The following is a 22,703-nucleotide window of genomic DNA, read 5'->3' on the forward strand; positions in this document are numbered from 1 at the left end:
TTAACTGCAGAAAACCAAAATGAAGATCTCAAATGTATACTGAAAGAGTAAATCTGTCAGCATGGCAGAGAAACATACTACTTAATGGTATGGTGCTCATGAAACAAGCAAAGATATATCACGATGAACTGAAAATTGAAGGGAACTGTGAATATTCAACAGGCTGATTGCAGAAATTTAAGAAAAGACACAACATTAAAATTTTAAAGATCTGTGGTGATAAAGCAACTGCTGATCATGAAAAAGCAGAAAAATTCATTGACAAGTTTGCCAAGGCCATCACTGATGAAAATCTGACACCAGAACAAGTCTATAATGCTAATGAAACATCACAGTTTGGTGTTAGTTCCCCAGAAAGACTCTGACTACAGCCCCTACCGGATAAGAATGCCATGGACAGAGTAACTGTGCTGGGAGGTGCTAACACAGAAGGCACACTAAGTATAAACCTGCTGTGTGGGAAAGACTGGGTTCATTACTAGACTAACAAAAAGGCATGGGTCACCACGGACATCTTTTCTGATTGGTTTCACAAACATTTTGTAGCAGTGGTTCGCGTTTGCTGCAGGGAAGCTGGACTGGATGATGACTACAAGATTTTGTTACTCCTTGACAACTCTTCTGCTCATCCTCCCGCTGAAAAATCTCATTAAAAATAATGTTTATTCCATGTACTTTCCCCCAAATGTGACTTCATTAATTCAGCAAGTGAGTAGGGTATCCTCAGATCAATAAAGAATAAATATAAAAACACTTTCTTGAACAGCCTACCTGCAGCAGTGAACAGACATATGAGCGTGTAAGGTTTTCAAAAGCAGTTTAGCATTTAGAATATTGTATATGCTATTGTCAATGACTGGAACACAGTATCTAAAGACACAGTTGTACATACCTGACACAATCTCTAGCTTGCAACTATGTTCAGTAATGATGATGAACAAGGCAGTGACTTTGAAGGATTCTGTATGTCAAGATAAAAAAAAAAAAAAAAACAGGCCAGGCGCGGTGGCTCATGACTGTAATCCCAGCACTTTGGGAGGCCAAGACTGGTGGATCACCAGGAGATCGAGACCATCCTGGCTAAAATGGTGAAACCCCGTCTCTCCTAAAAATACAAAAAATAAGCCGGGCGTGGTGGCGGGCGCCTGTAGTGCCAGCTACTTGGGAGGCTGAGGCAGGAGAATGGCGTGAACCCGGGAGACGGAGCCTGCAGTGAGCCAAGATTGCGCCTCTGCACTCCAGCCTGGGCAACACAGCAAGACGCCGTCTCAAAAAAATAAATTAATTAAAAATTTTAAAAACAATAATAAATAAAAATAAAAAGATGTTTGACTTTCTTACATATGCAAAAAAAAATACCTTCAGAGTCTCTCAGTAAGTTGGAAGAAATGGATATCAAATAAGTTTTTAACATTGATAGTGAGTCTACAGTTGCTCATTCATTGACCAATGGTAAAATAGCAGAAATGGGCGGGGCGCGGTGGCTCATGCCTGTATTCCAGCACTTTGGGAGGCCAAGGGAGGCGTATCGCTTGAGCTCAGGAGTTCGAGACCAGCCTGGGCAAACAGCGAAACCCTCTCTCTATTAAGAAATACCAAACGTTTGGTGGGCATGGTGGCACATGCCTGTGGTCCCAGCTACTTGGGAGACTGAGCCTGGGAGGTGGAGGTTGCAGTGAGCTGAGATCACGCCATGGCACTACAGCCTGGGTGGCAGAGTTAGACCCTATCTCAAAAAAAGAAAAAAGAAATAGCAGAAATGGTTCTGAATCAAGGTTATGGTAGTAGTAGTAGTAACAATGAAGAAGATGTTAACATTGCAGAAAAAGTGCCAGAAGATGACATGGTGTGATGGGGTTATTTTAGGACTAAAGTAGAATGCATTCTTAACAGAACAAGAAATCACGTCAGTTTATAACATCAAAGAGAGACGACTTTTTTTTTTTTTTGAGACGGAGTCTCGCTCTGCCGCCCAGGCTGGAGTACAGTTGCCAGATCTCAGCTCACTGCAAGCTCCGCCTCCCGGGTTCACGCCATTCTCCTGCCTCAGCCTCCCGAGTACCTGGGACTACAGGTGCCTGCCACCTCGCCCGGCTAGTTTTTTTGTATTTTTAGTAGAGACGGGGTTTCACCATGTTAGCCAGGATGGTCTCGATCTCCTGACCTCGTGATCTGCCCATCTTGGCCTCCCAAAGTGCTGGGATTACAGGCTTGAGCCACCGCGCCCGGCAAAGAGAGACTTCTAAGACAAAAGCCATTGTTAATGAGGCAGACGATTCTAGAGGAAACATTTTAAAAAGCCATCCAGCAGAATGTTTCCTTATCCCTAGCGGACCTATTTCCTGGTCCCTCAGCTGCTTCTGATGTTTCTTCTCACCTTAAAAAACAAAACAAAACAAAACAAAAACGCACACAGTGTATAATAGTAACCTTTCAATCAAAAATCAGCATCATAGGTGAAAACTAAAAGCCTGCCGTTGTTTGTTGTTCCTGCTGTTTAAAAGCTGATACAGGTATTCTGGTAATGCTACTGTGCTGCTTAATTACCCTGATCATATTTATTTTCCACTGTATTAATGTTATGCCACGTTTTTTACAGGTAAGTACTTATGCATGAGCAAGTATAAGAAAATGATTGCTTATCAGTAGCATGTAAATTCAGAGTCAGAAATGATGGTGATGCCAAACAACCCCACAGACTGTCCACATGGGTGGCTGAGATAGTGACACCTTTGCTTCCTGATGGTTCAATGTATGCAAACTTTGTTTCATGCAGAAAATTACTTAAAATATTGTGTAACATTACCCACAGGCTATGTGTATAATGCAGATACAAAACAAATTTCATGTTTGGCCTTGGGTCCCAGCCCCAAGATATCTCATCATGTATATGCAAATACTTCAAAATACAAAAAAAAAAAAAAAAAAAATTCAGATATCTGAAACACTTCTGGTCCCAAGCATCTCAGATAAGAGATTCTAAACCTGTATAAAGCATCACTGTTCTTTTTTACAGCTGCATTCTATTCAATTACAGAGATATAGCACATCTTACTTGCCCAGTCTTTTGCTTACGGACATCAAGGTTCTCTTTTGATACGATAAACAATGCTGCGATGAGTAACCTTATGTATAAGTCAATTAATACATGTGCTAGAATATATGTGGAATAAATTCCCAGAAATGAAACTGAGAATACAGACACATTCATACACACATCAATATAAAAGTAGATATACTGACAAGTATATAATCACATAACATAATTTTAATAATGTGGTAAAACATAAGATCACTATTATAATAACTATATGGTAATTATTAAAATTATTGATTACATTATGGTACATTTTACCTATTATACTTGTATGTTCTATAAATATATATACACATATACTGATTTCAGCAAGTTGTCCTTCATAGAGTTTGTACCAATTTATTCTCCAACAAGCAATATATTAGAGCCCTTCTTTCCCACAGTTTCACCAATAGGGTATTTAATGAAATTATTTGGATTTTAGCCAATCTGTGATGAAAACTTATTAGCTCAGTGTAGACTTAACTTGTATTATTATGAGTGAAGTTGACCATCTTTTCAATATGATTAAGAAACTAAAATCACCTACTTGTTCTTTAATCATTTTTCCACTGGGTTTTCAGTCCTTTTCTTATCTGTATACAAAGGAAACTAGCCCTTTTTTTGAGATTAAAAACATTTTCATTTTCATTTTGACTTCACTTATTTTTAATTGTGCCATCTATTTGATTTTCTGCCATACAAAAAATGTCATTAATTTGTTTTTGCAAATGAGTGGATTGTAATGCCATTTACTAAGGTAGGAAACACAGGAAAAAAAAAAAACAGTCTGGAGGGGAATAAGATGGGCTCAATTCTAGTCATCTAAAAGTAGATTTCCAGTAAGCAACTGGATTTACAAATCTCAGGAGAGATTTGAACTAGAAATATAATTCTTGGTGTCATCAGCACATAGCTTAAAGCCTTCAGAAGAGACAAAATCATCAAGAAAATGTCTAAGAAAAAATAAGAGTCAAACACAAAACACATATCAAGGAAACACCAATATTTAAGAAATGAGGTCATGAAGCACAAGAAGGTAATATTTGGCTACATCAAAAGCTACCAAAAGTTCAAGCAGCTTCGAAGTTTAAGTATCCATTGTAGAACTTCCACTTCTAGCCACCAGGTGTGACAGGAAGCAGAATTATCTGTCAGCTGTAAATAGCTACAAAACTCAACAAAATGTAAGAAACTATTTTCAGATGCTGGCTATCAGGTATTCCAGAACTGGATATAGTGAGGTCCCCAAGAGAAGGAGAAGAAATAAGATGAGCCCTGCCATCACCCAGGCTTTAGATCTAGAGACTATGTCAGACTGTAGCACAGGAAAAGAAGAACTCAAACAGAACCAAGCAATTTTGCTGAGTTGAAGAAATAGAGCTTAGAGTTTGGTGAGGAATCAAGGCAAATAGAACTTCCATTACAGAGTATCAGGAGAAGGGAGCTATGCAGAGAAAAGGTTCAGCAATCTATCTAGAGGTTTCCATGAAATGCCAGTCTGTGCAAGCTTACAAAACACTCCTCAAAGCCCAGCAAAACCAGTTTCTAAAGGGGAAAAAAACAATCAGGGAGCAATAAAAAGCAAAATTCCCAGACGTATCACAAGGCAGGGAATCTTTCCTACTATCCAGAGTTGAAAGAACTCCATGAATATAAAGGTCACTCAGAAAAGAACTCAGAAAAGCATTATTTTAGAAAGGAGATTATATTACCAAAAGATAAAGGATATTCCAGATTCTCCCTAGAGTAGCTTAAAAACTAACCTCAAAAGCCTCAAGCCAAACCACAAGACAACTTACTTAACTGCCTACCAGAACGAGTCCGTAACTTAAGCAAAACAAAATTCGACATTCACAAACAAAATTAACAATGTCAAAAAAATCAATCAAAAATTATTAAACCTATGAGTAATCAGGAACTATAACTCATAAAGAGAAAAATTAGTCAATAAAACAGACCCAGAAACAACAGAGGCGGTGAAATTGATAAATATCTTATAAAAAGCTCTTATGAATATACTTTCACATACTCACAGATGTTAAAGGAAATGGAAGATGAGGGAAAGATAAATGGAAATTTAAGAGATAAAAAATAAAATATCTGCTTTTGTTGCTGCAGCAGAAGCTGTGAGTATGTTCAAGGCTTCAGAAGAGGCTTACCTCTAGCATCCTCTGCTGTGGCAAAAAGATCTGGCTGGACACCAAGGAGACCAATGAAATCTGCCATGCCAACTCCTGTCAGCACATCCAGAAGCTGATCAAAGGTGGGCTGATTGTCCGTTAAGTCGGTGACTGTCCGTTCCTGGACTCACTGCCAGAAAAGCACCTTGGCCTGCCAGAAGGGCAGGTATATGGACACAGGTAAGCAAAAAGGGTACAGCCAATGCTCAAATGCCAGAGAAGATAACTTGGGTGAGGAGAACAGGAATTCTGCGTCAGCTGCTCAAAGATACTGTGAATCTAAAAAGACTGACTGCCACACGTATCACAGCCTGTACCTGAAGGTAAAAGGGAGTGTGTTCAAAAACAGGCCGATTCTCATGGAACACATCTGCCTGCTGAAGGCACACAGCCCCACAAGATGCTCCTGGCTGACCAGGCAGAGGCCTGCTGGTCTAAGATCAAGGACGCATGCAAGTACCACGAACAGCGCCTCCAGGCAAAGAGGGAAGAGCATATCAAGACTTTGTCCAAGGAGCAAGAGACCAGGAAATAAAGCTTCCCTTTTCTTGTCTGTACATAGTGGTCTTGGTGATTATACAGATCAATCATTAAAATAAAACACATCTTTATCTACAAAAAATATATATATATCTGAAACAAAATTTGTGTTGAATAAGATTAAAATGAGATTAGACAGTGCAGCACAAAACATGAATCATTTGAAAAGGAAAAAATGTTATTTAAATAAAGGAAGAAACAAAAAGCCTGAGTCCCACATGAAAAATAAACAAACGGGATGGGAAGTAATGAAAGAAAAGTAAGGCAAGGAAGGAGGGAAATAAGGAGAAACATTTTCCAAATTTTATGTAAACCATAAACCCACACAGATGCATCAAATTCAACAAATTTGAAAAGATAAAACACAAAGAAAGAGAGAAGGTGAGAAAGAGAGCCAAGATATATTATGATCAAATTGCTGAACATAGCAATTTGTATAGGTATAAATTTTGTATAGAGAAAAAAATACTAAAAGTATTCACAGGAAAGACATATAGGCATATCTCAGAGATACTGCAGGTTCGGTTTCAGACCACATCAATAAAGCAAATACCACAATAAAGCAAAAAACACAAAAATGTTTGTTTTCCCAGGACATATAAATGTTTACACTATACTGTAGTCTATTACGTATATAATAGCATTATGTCTGAAAAAATATATATATACCTCAATATAAAAATAATGTTTGAGGTGAAGGATACCCACTATTCCCTGATGATTGTTATGCATTATATGCCTGTATCAAAATATCTCATGTACCCAATATATACACCTACTATGTACCTATAAAAATCAAAAGTAAAAAAGATTTTAAACACTTTATTGCTAAAAATGCCAATGATCATCTGAATCTACAACAAGTCAAAATCTTTTTGCTGGTAGAGAGTCTTGCCTCTATGTTAATAACTTCTTCCTGATCAGTGTGGTGGTAGCAAAATGTTGGGGTAGCTGTGGAAATTTCTTAAAATAAGACAACAACGAAGTTTGCCACATCAATTAATTATTCCTTCCCAAAAGATTTCTCTATAGCATGTGATGCTGTTTGATGCATCTTACCCACAAGCAGAACTTTCAAAATTGGAGTCAATCCTCTCAAACCCTGCCACTGCTTTCTCAATTAAGATTATATTCTAAATCCTTTTTTATTTCCAAGACAGCAGATTAGAGGCTTTTAGTGGGCCTTATTCTCTCGGAAATAGCAAGATAGTGTACAAAGGTCAACTCTGAGAGCTTTAATTCACAAAGGAAAACAGGAATCCACTGGAATCGTGATGGACACCCGAGATCCAAGGAAGACACACAAACACAAACAGCCCCTATGATGGCATCCAATTGATAAAAGTGAGGGAAGCCCAAGTATGCAAGACAGTCAGAAAGCCTCCCTCTGTGACTCACTTTTCCACTGGGGATCTGAGCAACCCAGGTCAAGAAAGAGCACTTTGTTTCTTCCAAGACCTGGATCTAACTTGGGGACAGGCTGGTTTGGAGATGCTGTGAGGGCCAGACACTGGGAAAAGCTACTGGCATTTCCCAGACCCAGGACGGAGAACAGAACACCATTTTAAATGTGGGTGCATACAAGTCAACCATTCTTTGGCAACCCAGCAGCATGGCCACATAGGCATCTGGCTCTGGAGCAGGACAGGGGTCTTCACAGCCACACTGTAGTTAGTGCCTCAGCACTAGGTGCCAGGATTGTGCTCTCCTCCACTGCAGGTCTAGGATGAGAGGAGAGCTGCTACGGCTGTAGTTTCTCCTGGACAGCCAGATTTGGAGCCAGATCCAGGTTGGCAACCTGGAACTGGTCTGCATGTGTCATGGCTGGTTGAAACAGCCTGTTCCTCTGAGAATGTGGTGCAGCAGGGCCCTCTCTGCTCTACTCCCTGGCAAAAATCCAGGCATTTGGAGCAACTGTTTGCCTGGACAAGCAGGCTGAACCACCTCACCCTTCATGGATATAGATCATGGCACAGGGGAGGCCTCTCTGCTCCACATGTAGGCAGATCTAGAGGTATTCAGAGCACCCCCCCCCCAACTACATCCGCAGTTCCACAGTCTGAGCTGCCTTACCCTTCCTGTGCATAGATTGTGTACAGTGGGGCCCTCTCCACTCCACATGGAAACAGATATCCAGGTATCTGATGCACCTGCTCACACGGACTAGCAGATTGAGTTGCCCCACTTTTCCTGTACAGAGATTCTGTGCCGAGGGGCCCTCTCTGCTCCAGGCCCAGGCAAATCTCCAGGCATTCAGAGCATCTGCTCACCTGAATCGGCAGCCTGATCTGCCTCACCCTTCCTATGCAGAGATCCTAGTGTAGGGAGGCCCTCTCTGCTTCACACTCAGACAGATCTCCCAGGCATTCAGAGCACCCACTCACCTGGATCAGCAGCCTGAACTGCTCCATCCTTCTGTATATAGATTATGGTGCAACAGGGCCCTTCCACACCATCGCCCAAAAAGATCTTCAGATATTCAAAGTACCTATTTGCCCAAACTGCCATCTTGGGCCATGCCACTCTTCCTATGAAGAGATCTGGGTACAGGGAGGCCCTCCCTGCTTCATGCCCAGGCATATCTCCAGGCATTCAGAGCACCTGCTTGCCTGGTTCAGCAGCTTAGATCACCCCAACCCTCCTCCACAGACATCTTAGTGGTGGTGGGGTTGGGGGGACCCTCTCCACTTCATGCCCAGGCAGATGTCCAGTCATCTGGAGCACCTACTCTTCAGGATTAGGAGTTTAAGCTGCCGCCCATCCCTGTGTAGAGAACTTAGGTCCAAGGAGGTCTCCCAGCGCCACACCCAGGTACACCTCTGGGTGCTTGGTGACTACCCACTGGATTCTCCCTACGCACTGACGCTTGTGCTTGCCATTGGAGGACCTGGCGGTGAAAGTGCCCAGTCCAGCCCTACATATCTTGCCCTCTGCCCCCTCAGGGCTGAGCAGGAAACTCAGACCACTATACAATCCACAAATCAGCCCACTGCCTGAGGCAACGGAGAGCTGCTCCCAGTAAACAAGGATCAAATATATACCCAGTCACACTGGCAACACCTGGCTCTTACCCATAAGGGCCTTCTACTGGTTTATAGGACAAACTACACAGCCCAATATAAAACCTGCCAACTGAAGTGCATAGGACTATAAAAACAAAGCCAAAAGACTCTACACAGCATTATTTCCACTTACACCCCCTAAGGAAAAGGGGAAAGGGAAAGAAGAAAAAACATTATAAGAAAGAAAAAATCCTACCAGTACGAAAATAATCACACAAATTAGCAGTGCCAGTGTCTCCAGATGGGCAGAAACCAGTGCAAGAATACTGGCACCATGAAAAATCTGAATGTAGTGCCACCACAAAAGGATCACACTCGCTCTCCAGCAACGGTCCTCAACCAAAAAGGACACTGAGAAATGACAAAGAACTCAAAGCATGGGTTGCAAGGAAGCTCAAAGGCATCCAAGACAAGACTGAAAATCAATACTAACACACTTCAAAGGAAATCCAGCAATAAAAGAAGAGGTAAAGATCTTTAAAAGAAATCAATCAGAGCTTCTGGGACTGAAAAAGGTTTACTTAAGAAATTTCAAAATATAACTGAAAGCTTTATCAATAGACTGGACCAAGCAAAAGAAAGAATTTCAGGCCAGGCATGGTGGCTCATGCCTATAATCCCAACACTTGAGGAGGCTGAGGCAGGAAGATCATTTGAGCCAAGGAACTTGAGACCATCCTGGAAAACATAAAGAGACCATGTTTTTACAAAGAAATTTAAAAATTAGCTGGGTATGGTGGCTCGCACCTATAGTTCTAGCTACCTGGGAGGCTGGGGTGAAAGGATCACCTGAGCCTGGGAGTCCAAGGCTGCAGTGAGCCGTGATCATATCACTGCAAAACAGACGAACAAAAGGAAAAAAGAAGAAAGGGATGAAGGTTGATCTTTTGAACTAACCCAGTCACACAAAAATAGAGGAAAATGAACTTTTAAAATTGAACAAAGTCTTTAAGAAACACAGGATTATGTAAAGCGATGAAACCTATAAATTATTAGCATTCATGATACAGAAGGAGAAAAAGCAAACAACCTGGAAAATATATTTGAGGAACTAACTCAAAAAAATTTCCCTAATCTTGCTAGAGTGATAGACATCCAGATACAACAAATCCAGACAACACCTGTGAGATAATATACAAATCCAGACAACACTTGGGAGATAACAAACAAAATGAACATCACCAAGGCATATACTCACCAGGCCGTCCAAGGTCAATGTTAAAAGAAAAAAAAAAAAATCTTAAAGCTAAAGAAAAAGGTCAGGTTACATACAAAGGAAACTCCATCGGGCTACCAGTGTGCTTCTCAGTAGAAATTTTACAAGCTAGGAGAAACTAGGGGGATTATTTTCAGCATGCTTTTTTCTTTTTTGAGATGAAGTCTTGCTCTGTCACCCAGGCTGGAGTGCAGTGACGTGATCTCGGCTCACTGAACCTCTGCCTCTTGGGTTCAAGCGATTCTCGTGCCTCAGACTCCCAAGTAACTAAGATTTCAGGTACGTGGCACCATGCCCAGCCAAATTTTATATTTTTAGTAGAGACAGGGTTTCACCATTTTGGCCAGGCTGGTCTCAAACTCCTGACCTCAAGCAATCTGCCAGCCTTGGCCTCCAAAATGGTGCTGGGATTACAGGTGTAAGCCACTGCACCCAGCCAATTTTCAGCATTCTAAAAGAAAAGAAATTCCAACCAAGAATTTCATATCCCCCCCACAAATTAAGCTTCAAAAGCAGAAGAAAAATAACATGTTTTCCAAACAAGCAAGCACTAAGAGAATTCATTACCGCTAGACCCAACATTACAAGAGATCCTTAAGGGAGTTCTAAACATGGAAACAAAAGAATGATACCTGCTACCACAAAAACACACTTAAGTACATAGCCCACAGACCCTATAAAGAAACTATACAATACAGTCTACAAAACAACCAGTTAACGACTTCATGATAGGATCAAATCCTCACATTTCTTTTTTTTTTGAGACAGAGTTTTGCTCTTGTTGCCCAGGCTGGAGTGCAATGGCACGATCTTGGCTCACCACAACCTCCACCTCCTGGGTTCAAGCGATTCTCCTGCCTCAGCCTCCTGAGTGACTGATATCACAGGCATGTGCCATCACATCCAGCTAATTTTGTATTTTTAGTAGAGATGGGGTTTCTCCACGTTGGTCAGGCTGTTCTCGAACTCCCGACCTCAGGTAATCTGCCCACCTCAACCTCCCAAAGTGCTGGGATTACAGGCATGAGCCACTGCGCCTGGCCAAAACCTCACATTTCAATGTTAACCTTGAATGTAAATGGTCTAAACGTTCCACATTAAAGGTAGAGTGGCAAGTTGGATTAAAAAACAAGACCAGATATCATGGCAGACAGGAGGCAGGACTAGATTGCACCTCCCACTCAGAGCAGTGTGTGGAGGCTCACATCTTGAACTTTTGCTCCAGAATGACTGCAGGAATACATTAGGAAAGCCAAGAAAACCCAGAGACCCTCTGAAGGAAGTGGACTGCTCCTGCAGGACCTGGCAGACATCCCAAATATTTTGAGTGCCCAAGCTGTGGAAGTGGGAAAGGGAGATTGTCCGCCCCCGAACATATACCCCCAACTGGGGAACGTGAAGGTCTAGATTATGGGAGAAGATTCAGACGTTACCTGGAGCTGAGACAATTTAAAGAGCCAAGAGAAATATGGGCCAGGTGCGGTGGCTCACGCCTGTAATCCCAGCACTTGAGAGGCCAAGGCGGGCGGATCACGAGGTCAGGAGATCGAGATCATCCTGGCCAACATGGTGAAACCCCATCTCTACTAAAAATACAAAAATTAGCTTGGCGTGGTGGTGCGCACCTGTAGTCCCAGCTACTCCGGAGGCTGAGGCAGGAGAATCACTTGAACCTGGGAGCTGGAGGTTGCAGTGAGCCGAGGTCGCACCATTGCACTCCAGTCTGGCGACAGAGCGGGACTCCGTCTCAAAAAAAAAAAAAAATACAAGAACTGAAGGAAGAAATATTCAATGAAACAGATAGCATAAATAAAAAACAAAACTTCAGGAAACAATGGACACATTTATAGAAATGCAAAATGCTCTGGACAGTCTCAGCAATAGAATCGAACAAGTAGAAGAATGAACTTGAGAGCTCAAAGACAAGGTTTTTGAATTAACCCAATCCAACAAAGACAAAAGAAAAAGAACAAGAAAATATGGACAAAGCCTCCAAGAAGTCTGGGATTATGTTAAACGACCAAAACTAAGAATAATCAGCGTTCCTGAGAAAGAAGATAAATCTAAAAGCCTGGAAAAATATTTGGGGGAATAATCAAGGAAAAATTTCCCGGCCTTAATAGAGACCTAGATATCCAAATACAAGAACCTTAAAGAACACCTGGGGAATTCACTGCAAAAAGATCATCGCCTAGGCACGCTGTCATTAAATTATTTAAAGTTAAGACAAAGAAAAGAATCTTAAGAGCCACAAGGAAAAAGCACCAGGTAACCTTTAAAGGAAAACCTATCAGATTAGCAGCAGATTTCTCAGCAAAAACTTTACAAGCTAGAAGGGACTGGGGCCCTGTCTTCAGCCTCCTCAAACAAAACAATTGTCAGCCAAGAATTTTGCACCCAGCGAAACTAAGCTTCATAAATGACGGAAAGATAAAGTATTTTTCAGACAAACAAATGCTGAGGGAATTTGCCACTACCAAGTCAGCATTACAAAAACTGCTAAAAGGAGCTCTAAATCTTGAAACAAAGCCAGGAAACATATCAAAACAGAACCCCTTTAAAGCATAAATCTCACAGGACCTATAAAACAAAAATACAATTTAAAAAACAAAATAAAACAAAAAAAACAAGGTATACAGGCAACAAATCACATAATGAGTGGAACGATACCTCACATCTCAATACCAACGCTGAACATAAATGGTCTAAACATTCTACTTAAGATACAGAATTGGCCAGGCGTGGTAGTTCACCTGTAATCCCAACACTTTGGGAGGCCGAGGTAGGCAGATCACAAGGTCAGGAGTTTGAGACCAGCCTGGACAACGTGGTGAAACCCTGTCTCTACTAAAAATACAAAAAGTAGCCAGGTGTGGTGGTGCGCACCTATAATTCCAACTATTCAGTAGGCTGTGGCAGGAGAATCGCTTGAACCCAGGAGGCAGTGGTTGCAGTGAGGCAAAATTGCGCCATTGCACTCCAGACTGGGGGACAAGAATGAGACTTCGTCTCAAAATAAATAAATAAATATATCTATATAGAGAGAGAGAGAGAAAGAATTGCAGAATGGGTAAGAATTCACCAACCATCTGCTGCCTTCAAGAAACACACCTAACACATAAGGACTCACATAAACTTAAGGTAAAGGGGTAGAAAAAGACACTGCATGCAAATGGACACCAAAAGCGAGTAGGAATAGCTATTCTTATACCAAACAAAACAAACTTTAAAGCAACAGCCATTAAAAAAGACAAAGAGAGTCATTATATAATGATAAAAGGCCTTTTCCAACAGGAAAATACCACAATCCTAAATATATATGCACCTAACACTGGAGCTCCCAAATTTATAAAACAATTACTAAAAGACTTAAGAAATGAGACAGCAACAATAATAGTGGGGGACTTCAACACTCCACTGACAGCACTAGACAGGTCATCAAGACAAAAAGTCAACAAAGAAACAATGGATTTAAACTATACCCTTGAACAAATGGACTTAACAGATATATACAGAACATTCTACTCAACGACCGCAGAATATACGTTCTATTCAACAGCACATGGAACTTTCTCCAAGATAGACCACATGAGAGACCACAAAACGAGCCTCAATAAACTTAAGAAAACTGAAATTATATCAAGTACTCTCTCAGACCACAGTGGAATAAAATTGGAAATCAACTCTAAAAGGAACCTTCAAAATCATGCAAATACATGGAAATTAAACAACCTGCTCTTGAATGATCATTGGGTCAAAAATGAAATCAAGATGGAAATTAAAAAATTCTTCGAACTGAACAACAGTGACACAATCTATCAAAACCCCTGAGATACAGCAAAGGCAGTGCTTAGAGGAAAGTTCATAACCCTAAACGCCTACATCAAAAACTCTGAAAGAGCACAAACAGACAATCTAAGGCCACAGCTCAAGGAACTAGAGAACCAAGAACAAACCAAACCCAAACCCAGTAGAAGAAAGGAAATAACCAAGATCAGAGCAGAAATAAATTAAATTAAAACAAAAAAAATACAAAAGATAAATGAAACAAAAAGCTGGTTCTTTGAAAAGATAAAATAAAATTAATAGAACATTAACAAGACTTCCAAGAAAAGAAGAAAGAAAATTCAAATAAGCTCAATTAGAACCAAAAAGGGAGATATTACAACTGATACCAAGGAAATACAAAAGATCATTCAAGGCTACTACGAACCCCTTTATGTGCATAAACTAGAAAACCTAGAGGAGATGATAAATTCCTGGAAAGATAAAACCTTCCTCGCTTAAATCAGGAAGAATTAGATACTCTGAATAGATAGACAGCAAGCAGCGAGATTGAAATGGTATAACTTAAAAATTACCAACAAGGCACTTGGGAGGCCGAGGCGGGCGGATCACCTGAGGTCAGGAGTTCAAGACCAGCCTGCCCAACATGGTAAAACCCCGTCTCTACTTAAAACACAAAAAATTAGCGGGGCATGGTGGTATGCACCTGTAACCCCAGCTACTCAGGAGGCTGAGGCAGGAGAATTGCCTGAACCCAGGAAGCGGAGGTTACAGTGAGTCAAAATCATCCCATTGCACTCCAGACTAGGGGACAAGAATGAGATTTCATAGCCAAAAAAAAAAAAAAAAAAAAACTAGTAAACCAAATACAGCAGCACATCAAAAACTTAATTCACCATGGTCAAGGAAGTTTCATTCCTGGGATGCACGGTTAGTTCAACATATGCAAATCAATAAATGTGATCCACCACATAAACAGAATTTGAAATAAAAATCTTATGACCATCTCAACAGACATGGAAACGGCTTTCAACAAAATTCAACATCCCTTCATTAAAAAAAAAAAAAAAAAAAAACTCTGAACAAACTAGACATCAAAGGAACATACCTCAAAACAGTAAGAGCCATCTATGACAGCCCCACAGCCAACATCATACTGAGTGGGCAAAAAATGGAAGCATTCCCCTTGAGAACTGGAATAAGACAAGGATGCCTACTCTTAGCCCTCCTATTTAACACAGTATTGGAAGTCCTCGCCAGAACAGTAAGGCAAAAGAAAGAAATAAAAGGCATCCAAGTAAAAAAAGGAGAAAGCAAACAGTATCTCTTCACGGACAATTTGGTTCTATACCTAGAAAACCTTAAAGGCTCCACCAAAGGCGCCTAGAACTGATAAACTACTTGAGTAACGTTTCAGGATACAAAATGAACAAAAACCAGTAGCATTTCTATACACCAGTAATGTTCCAGCTGAGAGCCAAATCAAGAACATAATCCCATTTACAACGGCCACAAAATAAAATAAAATAATAAAATAAAATACCTAGGGATACATCTAACCAAGGAGATGAAGGATCTCTACAAGGAGAACTACAAAACACTGCTGAAAGAAATCAGAGATGACACAAAGAAATGGAAAAACATTTCATGTTCACGAAGTGGAAAAATCAACATCATTAAAATGACCACACTGCCCAAAGCAATCCACAGATTCAACACTATTCCTATCGTGCTACCATCATTTTTGACAGAACTAGAAAAAAACTATTCTAAAATTCATATGGAACCAAAAGGGCCTAAATAGCCAAGGCAATCATTTAAGTAAAAAGGACAAAGTCAGAGACATCACATTACCCAACTTCAAACTATACTATAAGGCTACTTTAACCAAAAAATCAAGTTACTGGTACCAAAACAGACACATAGACCAATGGAACTGAATAGAGAACCCAGAAATAAAGTTGCACACCTACAGCCATCTGATGTTCAACAAAATTGACAAAAGCGACAGGGAAAGGACTCCTTAATTCAACAAATGGTGGTGGGATAGCTGGCTAGTCATATGCAAAAGAAAGAAACTGGACCCCTAACTCAAGATGGATTACAGATTTAAATAGAAGACCTCAAACTGTAGGAATCCCAGAAGAAAACACAGGAAACACCATTCTGGACATCAGCCTTGGGAAAGAATTTATGACTAAAAGCAATTGCAACCAAAAAACTGATGAGTGGGATCTAATTAACCTAAAAAGCTGCTTTTGTATAGCAAAAGAAACTATCAACAGAGTAAACAGACAACCTACAGAATAGGAGAAAATATTTGCAAACTCTGCAGTCGACAAAGGTCTAATATCTAGAATCTGTAAGAAACTTAATTCAAAAAGTAAAAAGCAAATAAACCCATTTTTAAAATCGGCAAAAGACATGAACAAACTTTTATCAAAAGACATACAAGTGGCCAAACAAATGAAAAAATGCTCAACATGACTAATTATAAGAGAAATGCAAATCAAAACTACAATAATATACCATTAGTACCAGTCAGAATGACAATTATTAAAAAGTCAGGCCTCGGATTTCTGGACTGATAATGAGCATCGGCTTCAACTTAAAGTCACCAACTTCATTAGTCCCTAACAAGAAAGTCAGTCTGTACTTTGAAACTTTGAAGCCAGTCACTGACATCTTTTCCCTAGCTATGACAGTCCTAGATGACATCACCTTCCAGTAGAAAGCTGTTTCATCTACATTGAAAATCTGTTGTTTACAGCAGCTACACTCTTCAATTATCTTAATTAGATCTTCCGATAACTTACTGCAGCTTCTGTATAGGCAACTGCTGTTAAGGGGTGGTTTCCTGGCCCACCTGAATTCAGGGCAGACAGCTTTTGTTTCTACTTGCCCATCAGAAACATGATTTTTTGCCTGGGGTCAGAATGTAAAATATCCCTATCCTTCCCCCATCAGCAGATGGCTTTTCCTTCTCTCTCTCTCTCCCTTAGGGAAAGTATATCATGTGCAAGGATTGGAAGACAATATTTTTAAAGTCAATCCTCCCAAGTTTGAGCTTAGATCAAGGCAATCAATCAAAATCCCAGAAGCCTTTCTGGTTTGTCATTACACACCACTTTGAAAGGTGCATGCCAAAACTGAGAGAAAGTAAGATAACTGACCGCAAAGGAACATAACACAACTTTTTGAGGTGGTAGAAATGTTCTAAATCTTGATTTGGGTGGCAGTTACAGGATTATACACACTTCGTCAAAACTCATCAAACTGCACACTTAGAGAACATGAACTTTATTACATAAAAATATTAATGATCCTATCTTTTAAAACTTCAGCCAGTTTTTCTAGTAGAAATTGACAAGCTGGCAATCTTAGAGTTTGTGTATTTTCTTCAATGCTGCTCAGAACTCTCACGGTAGAATTTGTCCAGAGTTAGCATTTTCCAGGCAGATGCCACAAAATACCAATGATATAAGGGAGTTAAAGATATTAGCAAAAGAATGGTTGATGAAATAGACCGAGCAGAGAAAGAAATTTTAAAAGAGGGAGGGGAACTAATGAACAGGGAGAAAGAATAAAGTAGAAACATTTTGCGAACCATTGAAGAGCATATTCCTACGGAAAGATCAGCAATCTTTTTTAAAAATTGACAATTGCACCTTAGAAATCAAAGAGACTTCATCTTCATGGCTAAGGCCAAGATGAAGCCATCCACATGGTACAGTGATAGAGGCAGCACTATGTTAACAAATCTCATTAATATTAAACCAAAAAAGTAACCCAATGGCTACATGATTCTCCAGGAGTTAAATGTTTGCTTCAAAGCAGCTCATAATATGGCTCACTTTAAACAAATAAGTCAAAGATCCCCCAAATGAATCCAGTAAACACGAGAATTTTCTATTAGTCCCCGCATCTCATTTTCTCAATATGTGGAACAATTGGAATGTTACTAATTTAACTTAGGCAAAAAGACAATCTGTGAGGCATTGGTCAAGTGAAAACACATGATTTATTTTGGTAAACAATTCATGTTTTATGTCATTTTGTCTTTATTTCCTCTTTTTCTGGTGTTTTACATGAAAATCTTTTCAGTTACGAATTTTAAATAATTCTTACACTGTCTATTTTTAAAATCCTTACAGTCAAAAAAATCTCATAATTAAAAGTCAATATAAAATACACACACAACACAATTTTCTATTTTCCTGACTTGGCAAACACAATGTAATATACATAGTTTCATCTGTCTTTGACATACTGTGAATTTTAACACCTCAGAATATCATCATAAAGGTAATGTTTTTAATCAAAGGCCCCCAAAAATGTTATTCTTGACTGACTGCCTTTAGAGCACGCACTCTTCTAGTTGCTTGGGAATTTTGTGGAGAACAAGTCACCCACAAAGTACCTCTCGTGGACGTTAAGAGGGAGGATTTCTTATGTGCTTAGGCAGACATACTCTGGAATTACCTTTTTTAAAATAAGCAAGTAGCAAATGCAATCTGGTTTTCCTATTGCTATGTTTTGGATATGTCCCCTCCAAAATTCAGGTACTGAATCTAAATGGTCAATGTCATGTATTAAAAGGTGGGGTACTTTCAGAAGTTTGAGGTTATAGTGAGCTATGATCACCACGCCACCACACTCCAACCTAGACAAGATCAAGACCCTTTAAAAAAAAGTTGGGCCTTTAAAAGGTAATTAGGTCATGAGGGTTCCTCACCTTGTGAATGGGATTAAGGCCCTAATAAAAGAGATTTCACCCTTGTCCCTTCACAATGTGAAAACACAGCATTCCTCACCACCAGAGGATACAGCAACAAGGCACTATCTTGGAGTCACAGAGCAGCCCTTATTGGACAACCAAACCTGCTGGCAGCTTGATCGTGGACTTCGTAGCCTCTAGAACTGTGAGTAAATAAATTTTTCTTCTTTATAAATTACCCAGTCTATGGCATTTTGTTACAGCAGCACAAACAAACTTAAGACATCTATCATTTAAAACTATCTCATTAAGTAGGCAAGAGCATAATCTCCTATTTGACAATGGAAATATACTTAATCAAAGATAAAAGCAACCATTTTTGAACATTAGGATATGCCCTCTTTTTTTTTCACTGACATCCAAATTCTCTAGCACTTCAAAACAGTAAGCTTGTTGTATCTCATTTTTGTTGTTTCCTGTTCAATGTAAGAATTTCCAGCCAGAAACAGCGGCTCATACCTGCAATTCCAGCACTTTGGGAGGCCGAGGTGAAAAGACTGCTTGAGGCCAGGAATTCAAAACTACCCTGGGCAACATAGCGAGATCTTGTCTCTATAAAATATTTTAAAATTAGCCAGGCATAGTAATGGGTGCCTGTAGTCCTAGCTACTGAGGAGGGTGACACAGGAGAATCCCTTGAGCCCAGGAGTATGAGGTTATAGCAAACTACAACTGTGCCACTGCACTCCAGCCTGGACTACACAGCTAGACCCTGTCTCTTAAAAAAATAAAAAAGGAAAAAACAATTCTGTCAAAATTTTTTCCCAGCTCTCAATACAAAGTTTTCTACATATTGAGGGGAGGTGGAGATTCTGTATAGACTAGTCTCCGTTTTCTTCAAATTCTTCCTAATATTTTACAATTTCAAGAATAAGTTACATTTCAAATTATACCACAGACAATGCTCATATGGTGATAAATTATTTAATATTCTTATCATTTAGAGATACATGCTAAAAGTTAAGAATATATCTGAGATTATTTCAAAATAATAAAGGATGCAGTATATGTAGGGGAGTATATTATGTAAGATTGGCCAAGGAATTAATAATTGTTGAAACTAAGCGATGAATACATAGAGGTTCACTTTGTCTACTTTGCTAAACTATGTTTAAAGTTCTCCATAATAAAAAGATTTTTAAAGAGTAAACAATAGGAATTAAATCTAATTAAACTGTTCTTAGAAATAATTAGACACAAAAAAGGGTATTCATTGTAAATTACTTATAACAAAATTTAGAAGGAAATTAAATGTCCAAACATAAAATATTAATTAGTTATAGAACATTCATTCCATGAGATACCAAGTAGCCACTAAAAATCATGTTGTAGAAAACTCATTGATATAAAAAGAATTCACCATATACTTCTAAGAGAAAAAAAGCAGGTTACAAAATAATATGTACAGAATTGAACCATTTTCATTTTTTAAATGTGGGCATCTGTGTGTGTACGTGTGTGTTTGCATATGTGTATACTTCTACCAAATACTGAGAGACTTGGTTTCATTCACTGCTTTATTCCCAGCACAAAAAACTGTACCTGGAACATAATAAGAACAACACATACTTGTTGCATGTAAAGGTTTTGGCATTCCAGACAACAGGGTTTGCCTTGGGGTATGATTCTCTCTGTGCTTTTGTTTCGTAAGGTTTCTCAAATAAACATTCAGTTTTTTCTGTTATTGGGGGAAAACACTTAAAATTGTATCTCACATAACAAAATTAAAATTTGCCTGATTCAATAATTATTTCATGAAATGCATTCAATAAAATCATTTTTTTTTTTTTTTTTTTTGAGACGGAGTCTCGCTCTGTCACCCAGGCTGGAGTGCAGTGGCCGGATCTCTGCTCACTGCAAGCTCCGCCTCCTGGGTTTACGCCATTCTCCTGGCTCAGCCTCCCGAGTAGCTGGGACTACAGGCGCTCGCCACCTCGCCCGGCTAGTTTTTTGTACTTTTTAGTAGAGACGGGGTTTCACCGTGTTAGCCAGGATGGTCTCGATCTCCTGACCTTGTGATCCGCCCGTCTCGGCCTCCCAAAGTGCTAGGATTACAGGCTTGAGCCACCGCGCCCGGCCATCAATAAAATCATTTTATACACTGAAAAAAGAAAGGCCTCTTCTATACTTTGAATGAATAAACTGGCAACTGCAATCAGAAATAGTAAAAACAGGCTGGGTGCAGTGGTTCATGCCTGTAATCCCAGCACTTTGGGAGGCCGAGGCGGGAGGATCACGACGTCAGGAGATCAAGACCATCCTGGTTAACATGGTGAAACCCCGTCTCTACTAAAAATACAAAAGCTTAGCCAGGTGTGCTGGTGGGCGCCTATAATCCCAGCTACTCAGGAGGCTAAGGCAAGAGAATGACATGAACCCAGGAGGCAGAGCTTAAAGACAGCCCCTCTGTACTCCAGCCTGGGTGACAGAGCAAGACTCCGTCTCAAAAAAGAAAAAAGGAAATAGTAAAAACAATAACTTGTTAATCAGTCTTATCCTTGTGGGTGAATTCTGTTCCTGAGCAATAACATAGCCTTACTATATTTAGGAAAGCTAATACTTCTAAAATGAATCTTTAAAACTGATACAAAAAAGTATAAAATCCGTTTTAAAAAAATGAGTCCATTATATTCATTCAATATACACTTACTGAATTTGTAGACAATAAGTTACCTGCTAGGGTAATCCAAAAAAAGATTACGTTATAGCCCTTGATAACTAAGAGGCTCCCAATCTAGTGGGAAAGACAGATGAATAAAAGCTAAATTAAACATAAAAATAAAGGTAGCTGACATTTGTTAGGTTCTTTTTTTTGGCATTGTGCTGACACTTAACAAGCATTTTCTTTTTTTTTTTTTTTTTGAGACAGAGTCTCACTCCGTTGCCTAGGCTGGAGTGCAGTGGTACAATCTCAGCTCACTGCAACCCCCACCTCCCAGGTTCAGGCAATCCTCCCACCTCAACCTCCCAAGTAGCTGGGATTACAGGTGTGCACCAACACGCCTGGCTAATTTTTGTATTTTTAGTAGAGACGGGGTTTCAACATGTTGGTCAGGCTAGTCTCAAATTCCTGGTCTCAAGTGATCCACCCACCTAGGCCTCCTAAAGTGCTGGGATTATAGGCATGAGCCACCACACCTGGCCAAACAAGCATTTTCTTATTTAATCCCAATAACAACATTTTTAGTAGTTACTATGATATTCTCAGTTTTTAGAAAAGAAAACATTAAGACTTAAATGACTTCCTCAGTCACTTGGGTAATAAATGGCAAAACAGAATCAAACCAAATAAACCCTGTCCCAGATACAATATGGGGTCGCTCATTGTTAGGATGCTAGTAAACACCAAAGTGGACTCTTATCATTTCCATCAGTTACTATCAAGTATAACATAATAGTCACCTTTTTTAAGGTAGATATCCTTTTGGAAGTATTTCCAGGAATTTCTTATCTTCAACTCAACTAGTTATCTCTACTTTGAAATACACTATTACAGCCACTAACCTATGAGCCTCTAGAGCATAGAATTCAGTAGCTTCCCTTCTCCCAGTGCTATACAATGTATGCACTCAAGAAATATTAAACAGATGAACTTTTAGCTTGTTTTATGCTTCCTAAATTCCAAATCACTATAACATATTACATAATAGTTGGTCTAGGTCAATAGCAATTTCATTTATGTTATTAGGAAAATGTGGTATGGGAAAATCAGAGGAATAAAATTCTGAAGTGCTAAATTATGGTGGTTATGCTAATTGGGGAACACTGCTGACCGCATAAGATGAACCAAGATACTCTTCCTCCAGGGACTTCTTCCTAATCTTCTAAATGTCCTATAAGCCAAATTTCATAAGAGAACTGGAAATGTGCAAAACTAGAGGGTAGTTTTGTTTCTTGCAAAAATCTGGTGATAAAGATCTGAGCTAAAAATAGTGAGAATGACGGGAAAGAATTCAAGAGATATTTCAAAAGCAGAATCATTTCTCACTACATGCAAGACAAAAATCATAACTAACTGTGGAACCTAAGATCTTCTCAGTCACCTCATTTGTTTCCTACAGCC

The 22,703-nt window shown here is 39.5% G+C and overlaps 1 protein-coding gene across 3 annotated transcripts in view; it reads right to left on the reverse strand.

Annotated features, from left to right (window-relative positions):
• The window catches only part of STK3 (serine/threonine kinase 3), a 466,952-nt gene that overhangs the window by 288,945 nt on the left and 155,304 nt on the right, over positions 1 to 22,703 (reverse strand). The window lies entirely within an intron of this gene.

This window comes from Theropithecus gelada, chromosome 8, assembly GCF_003255815.1.
Source record: "Theropithecus gelada isolate Dixy chromosome 8, Tgel_1.0, whole genome shotgun sequence".
Classification (NCBI taxonomy): domain Eukaryota; kingdom Metazoa; phylum Chordata; class Mammalia; order Primates; family Cercopithecidae; genus Theropithecus; species Theropithecus gelada.